At 37.3% G+C, this 15,818-nt stretch overlaps 1 protein-coding gene across 3 annotated transcripts in view; it reads right to left on the reverse strand.

Annotated features, from left to right (window-relative positions):
- CPPED1 (calcineurin like phosphoesterase domain containing 1) overlaps positions 1-15,818 on the reverse strand; it is a 51,953-nt gene that overhangs the window by 19,127 nt on the left and 17,008 nt on the right. The gene's annotated exons all lie outside the window — the stretch shown is intronic.

The following is a 15,818-nucleotide window of genomic DNA, read 5'->3' on the forward strand; positions in this document are numbered from 1 at the left end:
AGAGTGATACAGAGGTCACTAATGGATGTTTATTATTCATGAATTAAATTGCCCATTTATAAAATAAAGCATATTTTGCCCTACAGAAAAATATATATAATATAGGCCTATTTCACAAATAATAGCTGCAGTTTTTAACCAAGAAATTATAACAATATTTTTATAAGAACTCTGAAATCAGGTTTGTAATATACATTTACATATAGGTCTATGCAAATTATCATGTATTTTAAAATTTGCAGTTTCTGTAACTACACCTATGTATTTATTATACATAAAAATTTATAATGGTTATCCTGTCATATAATTGTGAGATAAAAGACTTTTTTTCTCCAAGTTTCTTCAAAATGCAGAGGATTACTATGTTGACAAACGCTGACCCTAAGTAACTGTTATTAGAGAAGATTTCAATTCCTTTTCTATACCCTATAGATACACTCGTAAGAACTGCAGCATTCTTTGAAACTAATAATCATAGAAATTTATTGCTGTTGCTAAAATTCTATACAGTATAAGGAAAAATATTGGTAAAAAAAGAATCCCACATTTACATTTATGTTTAAATATGAAAATRTGCATGAGATTTGGTATGTGGTACATAAATTCCAAAGAAGAAAATCCCCAGCTCTCTTGTGTTTAATTTAACTACTCTACAGGGCAGAAGGTCATTTTAGGAAAATCTTCAAGTAACATGGGAAATACTGGGCAAATATACAGGTGTGTTTGAGAAGGTAGGTGATAGCAGATCAGTTGGTAGCATATATTAACGTACCAGGAAGCGGGTCAGTTTAGGCCATCTTTCCAATTTTGGAAAATACTAATGGAAAAAAAAGAAGTAACATCTCACGTTATGTGGAGGAAAAAAACGGAGTTTCCTACATGAAACCAAAACCAATCTTTGAGCAGAGAAAACATACCTTGTTTCAATATGAGCTCCATTTTTAAAAAATACATTTTAAAAACTAAAAAACTAAATAAATCGGCTGTGCTTTGTTGTCTGTGAGGGGAGGGAACCTGACCAAAGAAACTCTTTGCCCTGCCATGCCCCATCCTCCTATGTAAACAGCTAGAAACTTTAAACCATAAATATAAAAATATACTCTATGGGGGACAGGAAGAAGGAAAGGGGAAGGATTTATTAAGGTAGATGTAAAAATAGTACACCAGTGCAAATGTATATACTATCACTTTGGGAAATTTAACTAATAGTTTTAGTGTATAAAGAGTTTTACGCACAAGTTACAGAAATAATGTGTAGAATTATGTATACCTCTTCCCAGGAGTGAATTTTAAATTCTACAGATTAACACTTAGATTAGACTTGTCRACAGTAAGGCACTGGTTCTCTCATTTAATGTGATACTATTCCTACAGCAACGGAGTGACATAGTCAGTGTTTTACTGCAGAAAAGAGATTGCTCAAAATGGAAAACTTTGGAAAAGGTCTCTGTCCAAAGAGTTTAGGAAATTGTCCTAAAATAATCTTTACTTACTATAATTATATTTTGGCTTGAACTTTTCTTGGTAAGGTCAAAACAACTTCAAAATAGACCACTAGAGTGATTATTGCCRTAATAGCATAGAAAAACAGCTCCTTTAATCTCTGCCAGGCCCAGAACTAGCCTTAGAATTAGAATTAGTTAGTTATTCCAATGATTATGAAGAACATTTTTATTTGACTATTTATATTTCTTGAGCTTAGACAGGCTTTGGATGGAGGCCAAAAGGAAGAAAAAATAATGTTAAATGGCCACTCAAAAAAATAATTTGGGAAGTGTCAGGATAAATGTAAAAACTGAAGTTTATTTCTGTTCTGTTTGTCCTGGCATTATGTACAGCGACATTTTAAAATCCCAAGCTACAATACTCTGTGTTAGGTTCTGCAAATACCACCTCGCCTTAAAATAAATGAATTAACATTAATAACTAAGGATAGTTTTGCATATGAAAAGCATGAAAGTGAGAACTGTTGCTAATGCAGCTGTGTACAACTTTCTGGAGGTTCCTGCTCTACCCTTTTGAGTGCTGAGCAACCTCATACAGGGGAACTGTCACAGAATCACAGAATCAGTAAGKTTGGAAGGGACCTCTGGAGATCATCTAGTCCGCAGTACAGCTTGCTGTCATAGGTTGTATCGCTATTTGTGTAAGCATTTCCAAAACTCTATCTTAACACTGCCTAAAGAAGTCAAATCATCCTGTCTCTGCTTACTGGAAGAGCAGATTTCAGGAAAGAAAGCACTTTTCAAGTGTTTTTTTCTTTCTTTTTCTTTTTTTTTTTTTTTTTTGCTGAAGCTTTAGTCAGCAGAAGGTGAATTCACAGATTATCCTGCCAATACAGAACCATTCCTTTTACTAATTCACACAACAGTTTTTCTTTTTTTTTTTTTTTTGCTGAAGCTTTAGTCAGCAGAAGGTGAATTCACAGATTATCCTGCCAATACAGAACCATTCCTTTTACTAATTCACACAACAGTTTTCTTTGTTATTCCACAGAGGACATCTGCATAAGAAAGGTGTTTTTTTTTAAACGCACCTAGTTACAAAACACTTTGAAGTACTGTTTACCCAACCTAAAGTTCTGTAATGTATGCTTATCACAATTTTTTGTATCAGAGGCAACTCTTCATTTACATCATTTTTTCCCCAAAGTATTCCAAGCAAAAACGTTTGCCCTGCTCCAAATGGTAGTGATTGATTGACAGATGCCCTCCATCACCCCAAATCATATGACATGCTACTCTTTATATTCTCTTTCCTCCCTTCCAAGTTACTTAGTTTTGTCACCCTTCTCTCTTTCCAAATAAACAATCTGCCTGTTTGTTCTTGCTCCACTGGCCCTGGTCTTGCTGACATGCCACACTATTTTTTGGTACGTATATCCTGGTAATTTCTTCCCTTTCCAGGAATTCCATTAAGCTCCTATCCCTCCTTTTCCTATATATGATGTTTCTTGTTTCTCCTGTGCCTAAATGTTGCTGTTTGTTAGTACAGTCAGTGATTTGAGTTGGCCAGCTGCATGTATCCTGCTCCCCCTTGGCTATCTGGAACCCCTTGGAGTTTCTCATGTCGTTGTTATTAGCGTAGCCATAGCTCTGCCTGGCCTTTTGCCCACACGCCTCAACAACTCGCTACTCCAGTGAGCAGCACAGTAGGGAGGATGCTGTTATCAGACCTACTCGCGGGCAGAAAACCAGTCATGATGCACTTAATACGGCCACCGGCATGCTATGGGAGCCATAAGACCTGGCACCCAAGGCATCAGTAGTATGACCCGGGTGTCCTGTGCRGGTAAGTGACTTGTTAGAGGGCTCCACAGTGGTGAGCTGGACTAGACGACCTCCAGAGCTCCCTTCCAGCCAGCATTTCTGTGATTCTGYGAACAGTGCACAAACACCAGGCCAAATAGCCACTGCAACAGTACAGGAAAATAAAACTAAACAGAAGGTATTTTATATCTTTCTGGTTCACAAAGAATTACACAGTAATTTCATCTTGCTTGAATTTGACTCCAGAAGTAGAAAGAAAAAAAAAATCTCACTGAACAAAGATTTCTCTCTTGGGAAAGAATAAGAAAATTTTGCAAGCAAGTGACAGCGATGTATCTGAATCTGAGAAATAATGTTCACCTGACGTGCAAAAGTGTTTCCTCCAGAAAGGAGTGAGAAGAGAAGATCTCCAATTTGAGGAGTTATTTAAGACAYGGAAATTCTAGTGAGGTAATCTGACTTCTTTCATATAAGGATCAAAGGTGTCGGTCATAAATTAATAGAGAAAAAGTTGTCGGGGTTCAGTTTCTCGATTTATATGATGACATTGCATTTCAGAGAAAATGCTGTCCAAAGACCTTTTCAGAAGTCAGTGACTTGTTTGCCACAAGCTGAACCTAAGCCGTGTGGCAGAACTAAATCAGCTCATGCAATTATTCTGAGGTTGCTGCTGTTTCTAATCCTCCTTCTGGTGTTAGTTTTACTTAGGGCTCAGAACGGTGCAACTGGCTTAACTGTTCTGCAAATCTCAGCACAGATGCTACTGTGTCATGATTTTACTACAAGAAAAAGCTGTAGACATTACAAAAAAAGTAACCTAATGTCAGTGAGCTTAACCTAACAACTGTCTTGAGAAACTTGCCAAATAGCACCCGAACTGAGACGGAGTACTCATTTGCATTCCCCTGGCCATCCCACAGGATTACGGTGGTGTCTGCAAGGCCTTTGCTTAGGTCAGACTGAGGATCTGCTCAGGCACACCCAGGGGGAAGTTASGTAAGAAGCCTTTAGCCAATTTAACAATTCATTGGTCCTGAAATGAGGACGTGCTAGCCCCMTGCCACGTACTCTCGCCCACCAACATTACATCTGTTCTCATTTTGTTGAACCCCTCCAAGAACCAATTCAGTTCAGCCACCTGGTTGGGAAGTAACCCAACAAGGAAGAGTGCATCAGTTGAATCCACCCTTGAAATGGGTGAATCAGAGATGGGTCTAACGGGGAGAAAGGGTCCAAAGGAAGGCACGGAGCTACGTGACTGCACGGGCGGAGGGGTGACAGCTGTTAGATGAGCTTGTCAATTAGGAAAGTCAGGAACTGCTCTAAAAAGGATCAAAGGAAACAATTACTACATACAAGTAACTAAAATCCAAATAACTGACTGCTTTTGTTAGGAATTTATTTAGAATTAAACCTCAGTATTTCTTCTGTTATGTGCCTCATAAGTCATCAGAAAGACCTGCATTTTTGTTCATTTTACCTGTTCAGAAGTGGTAGAATTCTGCCAATTATGTAAAAAAGAAAATGAAAAAGTGTAACACAATCCTTTCCTGGCTTTCTAAACTACTTAATCTCAGTATTTCAATGCATTAAAAAAACTTTTGCGGTGTTACAAATACATCCTATTAAAGGAAAAAACAGATTTCCATTTTGAAAAGGAGAAAAGTTAAAAAGATCATCATTTAACTGGCAGCTTTTATTCAAGTTACACTCTTGAAAAGAACTGATACGACAACTGCAATTTGATTAACATCTAACCCAAGTGTATCAAAGAACAGGTAAGAGCTAAAATGTAAATAATACACAAAATATCAGATAGAAATAGTAACTAAATCTGATAACAGCAAAATAAAAAATACCAAATGCCATTGATGAAAAAGGAATTAATAAAAACATTGGACCCATTCCTTCTCTAATTTATAAAGAAGCCAGGAGAATTACTCCTGTCATCGAAAGATGAACAGTTTTTGCAATCATACAACATTATAAATGAACAAAAGACAGATGTGTGTATTTTCCTAGGCCTTACAGTTCATTTCCTGTCCTTTGCACTGAAATTACCTTAATCGGAGACTCTAGCTGTTTTCTCCTTTTCTTCTGGAGGACTTTCCATAGTACTATTCCCTAAATTTCAAGGGAAGGTAAAGGGGCAGTATAAGGCTATACTCGCAGTACCCTCCTTTTGTAAATGCCTCCATAGAAACAAGTTTAAATACTATTTCTATCACGCTGTCACAGAACAGTCTCCTTCCGTTCAAAATGCCTATCATCTCTGCTGTCTCTCTGTGGATACTTAGCTCCAGATCAACAGGACAAACTAAAACATCCCTGCCAGTACCTCTCTGCTAGGGCCTTGCCCGTGACAGCACCACCACCATGCCTCCTCCTCCAGCCCCAAACTAATGGTATCATCAAGGCACAAGGGCTTGAGGAAACTGTTCCTGCATGACACCTCTAACACATCCAACACTTACCTACTACTGTATCTAACTTAACTGGTTTAACTGAGATCTAATCACATTGTATCTCAGTTACCAACAGTTTCTGACCTTTGCAAGTGTGATCTGGGCTCTCAGGGCATCCCTTCAGAGCACTGCTGCAGACTGAAGCTCTGACTCAGTTACTCGACTTGCTGCACTCTTTCACTGCCTTCCCCATCCCATCAATACAGGCTGCTCATCTGCACTGTCATGGTCAGCGTCTACCCCATTTCTCATTGCTTACATCCCTTCAAATCAATGATTCCCCACTGTGCACTTGGCCGTGAACAGCTGGAAAGAAACACCTTGCTACCCCCCTTCAAAATCCATTCTCCTGGCAGGTCTGTGGAAGTGTGACAACAGACACACCACTGGCAGAAAGAGAAGCTCCATCACGCTSTCCGTTCCAGCCTTTCCAATGTCCTTGAGCTCAGCCTGAGTTTATTTTTTTCCTTTTGCCATAATGATGTCATACAACACACTGCATCATTCCAAGTTAATACATACAAGAATACACATTTGATTACTCAACTTCAATAAACTCAGCATAGTCATACCCTAAAATAGAYTATTCTGGCTTAGACTGTGCTGTAACAGCCAAAATGTCTCCTCTCTCTTCTTCAGACATATTTATCTCTAATATTCAAATAGACTGAAAACATTAACTTTATGATGTGCAAAACCCACTTATTACATAGTAAAACAATAATTTAAATATATTCACTGCTGGACAAACTGCCTGTTCAGTCTAACTTACAAAGAAACCTTATTTCATTATTTCCTACTAAAAACCAAGAACTACAATACTTACTTGTTTACCGCTGTAAGCAACTGATTTTTTCAGTACATTAGAAACAAGTAATAATCTGTTCCGAGACATAAAAAATGATCACACTAAAGAATTTTTCCTGCATGAAATCACAAATTTGTTTTTATAAGTTTGGGCATTGAAACAAGAAGAAAATTTAACTCCAGTTTTAGCTAATAGTAAACAATTATTACATTAAAGAAATGCCAAAAAACAAAAAGCGACTGAGACAGCCTATTCAGGGCATAACTGCTCCTAGAGTTTCAGTGCACTGCATTAAATGTAATGRCTGTAAATGCTGACATTCTTCTGAGTTCCAGCCACACAGGTGTCCACTTAACTTAATTCATGGGGTTTACTGTTCCACCTTCTGCTGTGAAAGTAAGTATTATGCTTCATTTAAGCACAATTCTGCTCTTCTACCCTCACACATATCTTAGCAATTCAGAGCTTTCACATCAAACGTAGGTCATTATTGCCTTTGCTTTTTTTTAAATGACAAAGTTTTAATTTCCCTTCTGTTTTTAAATGACTGTATGTGAGAATTTTGGGGCTTTTTGAGGTCTTCACAATATTTACAGTTTCATATTGAGAAGTTATCAAGACTAGTAACTCTTTAAAATACTAGTCCCTTAAGACCAATAAAATTGTCCTYGCTGTTAGATCGCAAAGTTCTTTCAATGGAAGGGTGTAAATACATACGAAGAAATTTATTTATCCTGATGTCTAAGGCATTGTCCACTATCTCAAAGACATCTTTGCTACCAGGAAAAACATGTCATGAAAAGGTAGTTGATATCAACCATGTTTTAACAAACCGTTTCTTCCTTAGAATATGCTCTCTTAGCACAAATCTTTTGCTCATGTCTGTTCCACAGTCATGTAAGGCTGAGGGTGTTCAAAGAAGAGACTACAACAGAAACAAGCAGTACACCACGGTCACAATCACCGTGCAGCCTGCTCAGTCACCTGTAGGAACTAGATGCTCTCGTCCAATTGACACCCATCCAAAACATGTTATTTCCCTTTGACTACATAAAAGTTAGCAGATTGGAAAAGACAGAATTAGTCCAGCTTGATTAACTGAGTCAAAATTATGTGGACTAGATCTTCCAATTCCAAGAAAACAATGCAACAAAGATTCTAACAGTGATCCATTTACAATGTGCCAGATAACTCCTTGTGGGTGTTTCCTACATGTATACATTTTCATAGGTTTGCATAGGGGAGATGAACTGCTAAGGCTGAGAACAGGATAAACCAACCTAAAACRTCTTGGGCTGAGAAGGAATCAATAAAAGAAATGGTAACTGGATTTCAAAAGATTAAATGTGTACTAGAACATGAAGAAAAAACTAACGGTGTGTGTCTCTCTYTTGTCTATATATATATAAACACATATAATTTTACCTAGTACACTGGAACAGTGTATGATTTGAGTTAATCATAACTCAAATATTTTCACATCTCAAAGAATTTCACATAGAAGGAGTAAGATTATGAAAGTCAACAGGACTTGTTAGTTCCACTGTTGTCCAGACTACAAATAAAATGAGTGCACACTTGCTCAAGACAAACATTTCCTTCCCACCACACTATGGATTCTTTGCAATATGAGATGACAAGATATTGTTGAAAACATATCCTCCATGCATGGAAAGTATCTCATGCTTCCCTGCCTGTAGGCTGATTAGAGCAAATTAAATTTCACACTAAGCAGCCTGGAGGCTGTGAATGCTCTATTAGGTTTTACTAGAATCACATAATTACTATAAAATGTTTATTTATGCAACCATAGTGACAGTTCTTGAAATAGGTATTAGATGTTTAACAAACATTGTCCTACCTACCCAGTTTCTTAGATATTACTAAYTAACAATAGCATAAGGGTTTGGAGGAAAAAAAAAACAAAAACAAGAATCCTTTGCTTTGGGTTCCATGATACCCAGAATATCCAAGTTTGTGACAGCTTGCAATAGCAGAAGAAATGGATTCAGTGTGTTAACTAGTTTAAGCTGCTTCACTGGCAGCAAATTAGATCGAATATAAATATTGCTCATGTTATTTCAGGTGAGGAAAAAACATCGATCAGTAACATAAAAAGTACACTCACTATTCCACAAATAAAATTTTTTATCTATAGTCTGATTCAGTGTAAACATTTCAACTCCACTACTTTTACCTTATACCTAAGAAGTCAGCCTGTGATTTTTCTATTTCATACTCCATTACAAATCTCCAGTGACAAAGATAGAGGAATTGGGATTTAGCTAATGATTTTGCTGAAAATGCATGTGACAGAATAGGGTACAGCTGGCTCCTCCACAGCTGTGCAAGGCTGATGATAGTTTAAAAAAACAAACAAACAAACAAAAAAAACCCCTAAACTTATTTCTGTTAGTAAACCAAGCAGCCAGTTCAGAAAAGCAAGAAGTAGCAAATGTAGTAAAGGTGACATACAGTAATTTTTTAAAGCTTGAACCATATTTTAAGCATTTTATCTGTAGATACATTTTTTTTAAACATGCTATACATTTATTTGCTATATAGACAAATCAAACAGACCAGCACTCATGCTCTTACCTTCTAGATGAAAAAAGGAAATCTTTTTTAAAACTATTGCATTTTTAGATAAAATTAAACTTACAAAAAATATCTGCTCCTATATATGTTTTCCTAGGGCAGCTAGAGCAGCTTTATCTGGCAAATCTTTTTTTTTTTTTTTTAATTAATGTTTCTCTATTCTAGCAAAAATGGTTATGCAGTGATAGTTTAAAAGCAATAATAAAAGCAGTTCTCAATCAGATTTACTGTGATAAATCTCTTTTTAAGAAAGTTATTAAACATTATCAGACTTTTCCTTCCTTTGTAGGATATTTTGGTAATTCAATATATACATTAAAAACTTGTATGAAATCTGATTTATTCAGCTTATAAATGTATAAATGGCAGTTTGTACATTTGCATACAAGCTTCAGCATTACATTCATATCACATCTTGTGTGCAAAGCCCACTAGCAACAACAAAGGGCTCCAAATCTTGAACAACTCAGTTACTGAAATGCAAACAAGATACTTCAATATCTTAAGTAATGAAGCACAACTGCAGTAGTTGACCTCTTAGAAAGTATGTCAGAATAAATCAACTGCAGAACTATTAAAAATTTACAAGTTTGCAGATGAAACTTCTGTGAAAGGTTTGCTGAAGAGGAAAAAGAATCTTCATATGTAAATGACTGCTGACTTTATTAAATATAACATGAAACTTCTATTTTAATATTATCTCAACATTCCTTTTCAGAAAAATGTGAATCCAAAACTGAAAAATATCTAAAATTTTCTGGGCAATATCAGCTTTAAGTCTTACTGAAATCAAATGTTCACTGATCTTTCCTGGTCAAGTCCAAGACTGGTCTGTAAATAAGAGAGTTCAAAATATTCACAATAGTGATGTACCCCTACTGCTGAACAGAAAAAGAACAACCTAGATTGTAAACTATAATGCTTTGACTAGGAACATTTACTATAGTATTGACTTTCCTCTCAATTTAGGAAACTGAACAAGTTAGAGTTTTGTTACCCTCTAAGGCAGATGCTTGTAATTATGATGGAGCCTATGCTTTAAGATTTGTCATCTATAGAAAACTACAGTTTTGAAGAAAGTCATATTCACGTACTTGGTATTTAGCAGAAATATGAGAAGTACTCTGAACTGCAGGCAGCAGTTGCACATCAAATTTAGGAATCTGAAAGAAGCTAAAGGTAATCCGGTTAGTAATTCTCTCAGGAGAAAAATGCTTTAAAATGTTACAGTGATTTCAGAAATGAAACCATACCACTCTCGGGACAATAGAACCATCAACTTTGATGTTTCTCAATTCTGAAGCTGTCTATTCTGGATATAAATAACTTCACTCTCTACAGTGTACGTGTCATAGTTTATAAGAGGTACTGATTATACAAAAGCCAGCATGCCCAGCTCATCTTGCATCCTGATCATCAAATTGTCAAGCAGAAGTCAAATGGAGAAGTACTGATTTGAAAATCATGTCCCTTAATTGCTGCCTAGATATGAGCTTAGAATCCTAATACTTGGCACCTGTTTTTGAAATCTTAGTGCATATAATCACCTCTATTACTATATGAAAAACAACCACTTAGAGGAAACACAAGATTACAGAATGGGGTACATAATTTGCAGGATACACAAAGCCAATAGTTTTGTCTGCTGTTCACATGCAGCATACAGTAATGACCTACCAATTGAGTTATTTGTGGTAAGGTTTTATTGAGGAGATAGTGTTAGAGAGAAGCAATGTGCAGAATTAGTAAGCGGGGAGRGGGAAGACATTCAGAGATGCATATGCACTTACACCATTGCACATGGGCTTGGCAACTGGCTGGCAGGTGAAAAGGTCCCTGAAAAGTCAGGGTCCGTGGGACTGGCAAGCAGAGAAAGGGGAAGCCAGGCAGAGCCCAGGATCTTTGAAGCAGACAGGAGGAGCAGGAGAAGGGAGAAGAAGAGTGAGGGACACAGGAGCAGGCAGTGTGCTCGCAGCTCCTGCAGTGCCACAGCAATTTTATGACCACAATCCCCATGACAATGATTTTTTCCCAAATTCAAGATCTTGTCTTTTATAGGATAGTAGACTTTCTAGATAGTTCTTGTCTTTTGACCTCTGCCTCTTGGACTAGCTGCCGCCCTATGCTGCAGGGCACTACTTTCCCAGACAGCAGCAGGTGCCCTGCCCTGCTGCTTGGCAGCTTTTTTCCCTTTGCTATGCTCAAAGCCCTCTCAAGGTTGCGCCTCCTGAATGACCGTTACTGGTCATCAGTGAGTGTTTTACAGCTCTGGGCATCTGTTTTCAGCTTGTCTCTATATTGTCAAGGCCTTTCCCCTATGATTCCACGTTTCAACTGTATACTGTAAGAAGCATCAGAGTACCAAGCTCTCCTTCACAAAGCAAGTTCTCATAACWAGTTGCTAACCAGCCTAATAGGCCAGGATTGCAGCCTTGCAAAGTTAGCTTAATGCACAGCTAGCAAAAGGTCTGTGCCCTGTAACTAGCAAAGGTAATAGGGTRTCCTTGGGCAACAACAGCATTCACATCTGCATGTGAACCTTCTATAATCATCCAGGATTATTAAGTAATATCCTCTTTAATAAATTGGGAGCTCTTGAACAACAGAAAAATATGAAGTGGCACTTTCAAAGGATTATGGGTTTCCAAAAGTTAATTTGAAGGCTAATTTACCCTTGTACTTGGCTTTAATGTGCCTATGGAAGACCCTACCTATGGGTACCAAGCATCTGTGGGAGACTTTACTACTTGTCACTATTCTCTTTCTCCATCAATATCAGCACACRGGTTCTCTCCCCTGCTCAAAAAGTTCCTAAAGTTAATATTACAAATATAAGACTATTCATCTTCTTTGTTGCCTCAGCACACGGACGCATGTTGGACTGAACAGCAGTTGTTGCTACACTGGTATTCTTTTTAGCACATTTAAATTTTACATCCAATACAGAGGAAAAACATAGCTACCTCAACTACAATTTAGGCATTTGTACTCAAAGAATCTCATTAAACTGCAACCTAACCTAACCCTGTCTAACTCTATAGCTGTGACTGTGACACCGCTTTTTACCTGGAAGTCTTCTTGGCACTTTCTATTGTCTTTACAGCCCCAAACATATATTATACTGCACAATAAAAAATGAAAATGCGTAACAGGCAATACCGGAAGATCTTACACTATAACTACGGCACTAAACCGAGAGGAGAGAGAGCCAGCAAGCACACCAAGAACCAATACAAAAATATTATCAAATAAGACTGCATCTCTGTAAAGGTGATTAAAATAATCAGATGTTTTAACTTTTTCCACTTACAAAAGAGACATTTATAAAAACACATACATTTCATCATGCTTTATGGAACCAAATGTTCTGACCAACTCCATGTTATCCCAATAGATGTCTCCTGCAATTCAGTTAATACTGGTAGGTTAAACAAAATCTCTSTTGGACACAGTTTAAGTTGAGAAGCTGGGCTGATCCAGCAACAACCGCGACAATTGTTTTTAAATACTATACATTTGCTGTTTGAAAAGTATCCTTTCACATTCAGATTCTTGCCACTAGATTAATTCATAACATCCCCTTGCACAAATTTTAATATAATGGTAACAAACACCTACRTTTCTTATTACTACAGCATCCAGTCTTGGGCAGCTTTATTTAAACTTGACAGCTTCAGTTTAATTCTCCCCAGCTACCTTCTGTTCATTAAGCTGTAACTGGTCTGTGTCTGAAAAAAATACCAATTCATGTCATTTTTACTGCAGTGCACCATAGTCATAATATTTAGGAAATTAAGAATTTGAAATGTATTTCTGGATCTATGCAAACACAAGAACACTTGAGAAAATATATATTGGCACATGAAAACAAGAATGATGTTTATTCTACCAGAGAAACAACTATCTGATGCATATGTCTAAAAATTGTCTAAAAGTTAAGGAAACATTTTTAGCAGTAGACTACAAGAAGTTAATGAGACCTTGTATTTAGCCTAGATAACAAAATTCATTTTGCAGTCATATATGTTCTACAGAGCTACAGACTTTCCTTACAGGTCCTTTATTACAATGTTGCAACCATTTACATCACAGAACTGCAAAGTGCTACAAAAAACCTTTAAAGAACTAATCTAGATTATGGGAGATTCAGACACATTTGCCTCTTTGGTCAATAGAAGTCTGAGTCCCTGTCATCTACCCTCTCAGGTACATGCCTCCACTATTGGTCTATATGGCTTTCTGGTATGGATTGTTTTCGTTTTCCTCCTGTCCTTGGTTCATTTTGTATAATATATTTGAGGAGCTGGAGTAATAAGATATGAATAGTTCTGTAGCAAGGAAATGTTATGTCTTAAATGAGGGACTTAACTTGAGACTTGTTCTCGTTTCACCCATTATTTTTCGTTCATTCAACGAAGAACAAAATCGAATCATTCACACTGTTCTAGAAGCAACACCATTATAAGCCACCAAGCTCTGCAAGTCACAAGTCACTCAGTCAGATTCAGAACATGACAACTGGACAAGGGTTGGAAGGGAGAAAAGATGGCACAGGTCTGTCTATTCTGTGAAACAACCCTCCTCCCCTTCCTCCTTCCCCCTCCTCAGCAAAACACAGGAAATCTAAAGGACATCTAGGAAGAGCACAATACCTGAGGCTATTAAGTATCAGATCCTGTTTCCACTCACCTTACCAAGAAAGCAACATTCCTTCACTGGAACCAAATTTGTTTCAGAAATGTGTTATAAATATGATAGCATTTTGAAAGCTTTTAATTAAACCATTTAATAATGCAAGACAAAGGTAGAGAAAAAAATGAAAAATTTTATTACTTGGGCTTAACTGACTGGAAAGGCTGGTGTCAGAATATTTAACACATAATGACCTGGGCAGGAAAAGYGTATGTTAGATATTAAGGATTTATGTCTTCACTTAACTAAACAAATTAGTACAAGTATTCATAGTGTATCTGAAGTGCCATAATACTTCTCAATTCCAGTGATTTTGATTTCTTCTCATTAACATATACATATAAATGGATCATTCTAAAACTGCAAGCATAAACATTATTTGCTCACTGATCCACTATTACACTGCCAACAGATCAAGCTTAATCAAGTATTACCAGTTTTTTGGTTATACACACTATTAGACAAGACTTGTTTCACTTAGTCTCTGAACAGCTATGTTTTATTACAGTCAGAGCTAAATAAAGTTTGCAGGAGACTTCCTGTCTTACTTTTTCTTTTACCCCTATAAATAGAGCCATTAATGAAAAATAATTAAACACCTGCTCTAAAACTACATCACATAAAATACTTTACTGGCTAAAATTAATGTCTATCAAGTTACTGACATTAGTAGTATCATTAGAAAAATGCAGTTTCAACAAGTTGTTCCAAAGGAGTCATAAAAAAAAAAAAAAAAAAAAAAAAAAAAAAGCCGCCAGAGTCTCAGCTTCACAAGTCAGTGTTTCTGTTTCTTCAACAGAATAACCTTGCAAACAGCTGAAATCTCTGCTGTTGTAACTAAAGGTGTTGAAATGCAGAAGCTGTTTCCTGGGCACTAATCTATGCTAAAGGTATGGGATGAAGAATGAAGCACACTGCTGCTATTAAACTGAACTAGGAAAAACAGGTAAGAAAGGAGGTACAGCGGGAGAGCATGCCCTCTACATGAAAGAGCAGCTTCAATGTATGGAGCTGTCTCATTGAATAGGCAACAAGTTTCTTGAGCTTGTGGGACAGGATCAGAGGAGAGGTCAATAACTAAGGATGGGATTTCGCTACAGAGCGGCCATTTGGGGTGAGGAAACGGATGCTTCTTTAAGCAACTTGAGAAAGTATCCACATCATGTGTCCTTGTTGTCTTGGGAGACTAACCTTCCTGACACTTCCTAAAACCTATCCAGAAGGGAGTCTGGAAAACCTCTTAAAACAGACACGAGATGGGCAAACTGGAGCCTTGACCTGCTACTCAACAACACAGAAGTGCTAGGGATGTGTTAATCCCTGGCAATCTTGGCTATAGCAACAAGTAGCTGCTTTCCTGGAGCCCAGGATCTTTGGCTTATTCAGGGAACTGCTAGATGGGATCCTATGGGAGGCTGCTCTGAAAAGCTGGAGTTCTAGAGAGTTGGCAGGTCTTCAAGCACAACCTCRTCCAAGCCTAAGAATGGTGCATCCTGATACTCAGGGAAAAAAGCAGACATACCAGGCGAATGGCTTGGCAATATGGGGAACTCAAGACCAAGTACCAGTGTAGAAAGGAAACGCAAGCAAAGACAAGCTTTGAAGGAGCAGTATCAAAACATTGTCTGGATGTGCAGAAATGTGTATGGAAAGCCAAAGCTCACCTAGAGTTGAAACTAGAAAGAGATGTGATGGTCAAAAAGAAGAGCTTCTGCTATTACATTAGTAATAAAAAAAGAAAACRCGAACTTATTCAAGAATGAGGCAGTGATTTAGTGACGGTGGATGCAGATAAAGCTAAGGTACTCAATGCTGCTTATCTTCAGTTCTCACGAAAAATTGCTCCTAATCTTTTGTGCCTAGAGATAGAATGCAAGGAGTAGAACTATCAGTAGCAAAAGAGGATTCAGCCGTGTCTCTTGAAAAATTTCAACCTGAACAAGTGAGTGGGATGAGATAGTATGCACCTAAGGGTGCTGAGATGGC

Source organism: Rhea americana, unplaced genomic scaffold (assembly GCF_003343005.1).
Source record: "Rhea americana isolate MKP2758 unplaced genomic scaffold, rheAme1 scaffold_10, whole genome shotgun sequence".
Classification (NCBI taxonomy): domain Eukaryota; kingdom Metazoa; phylum Chordata; class Aves; order Rheiformes; family Rheidae; genus Rhea; species Rhea americana.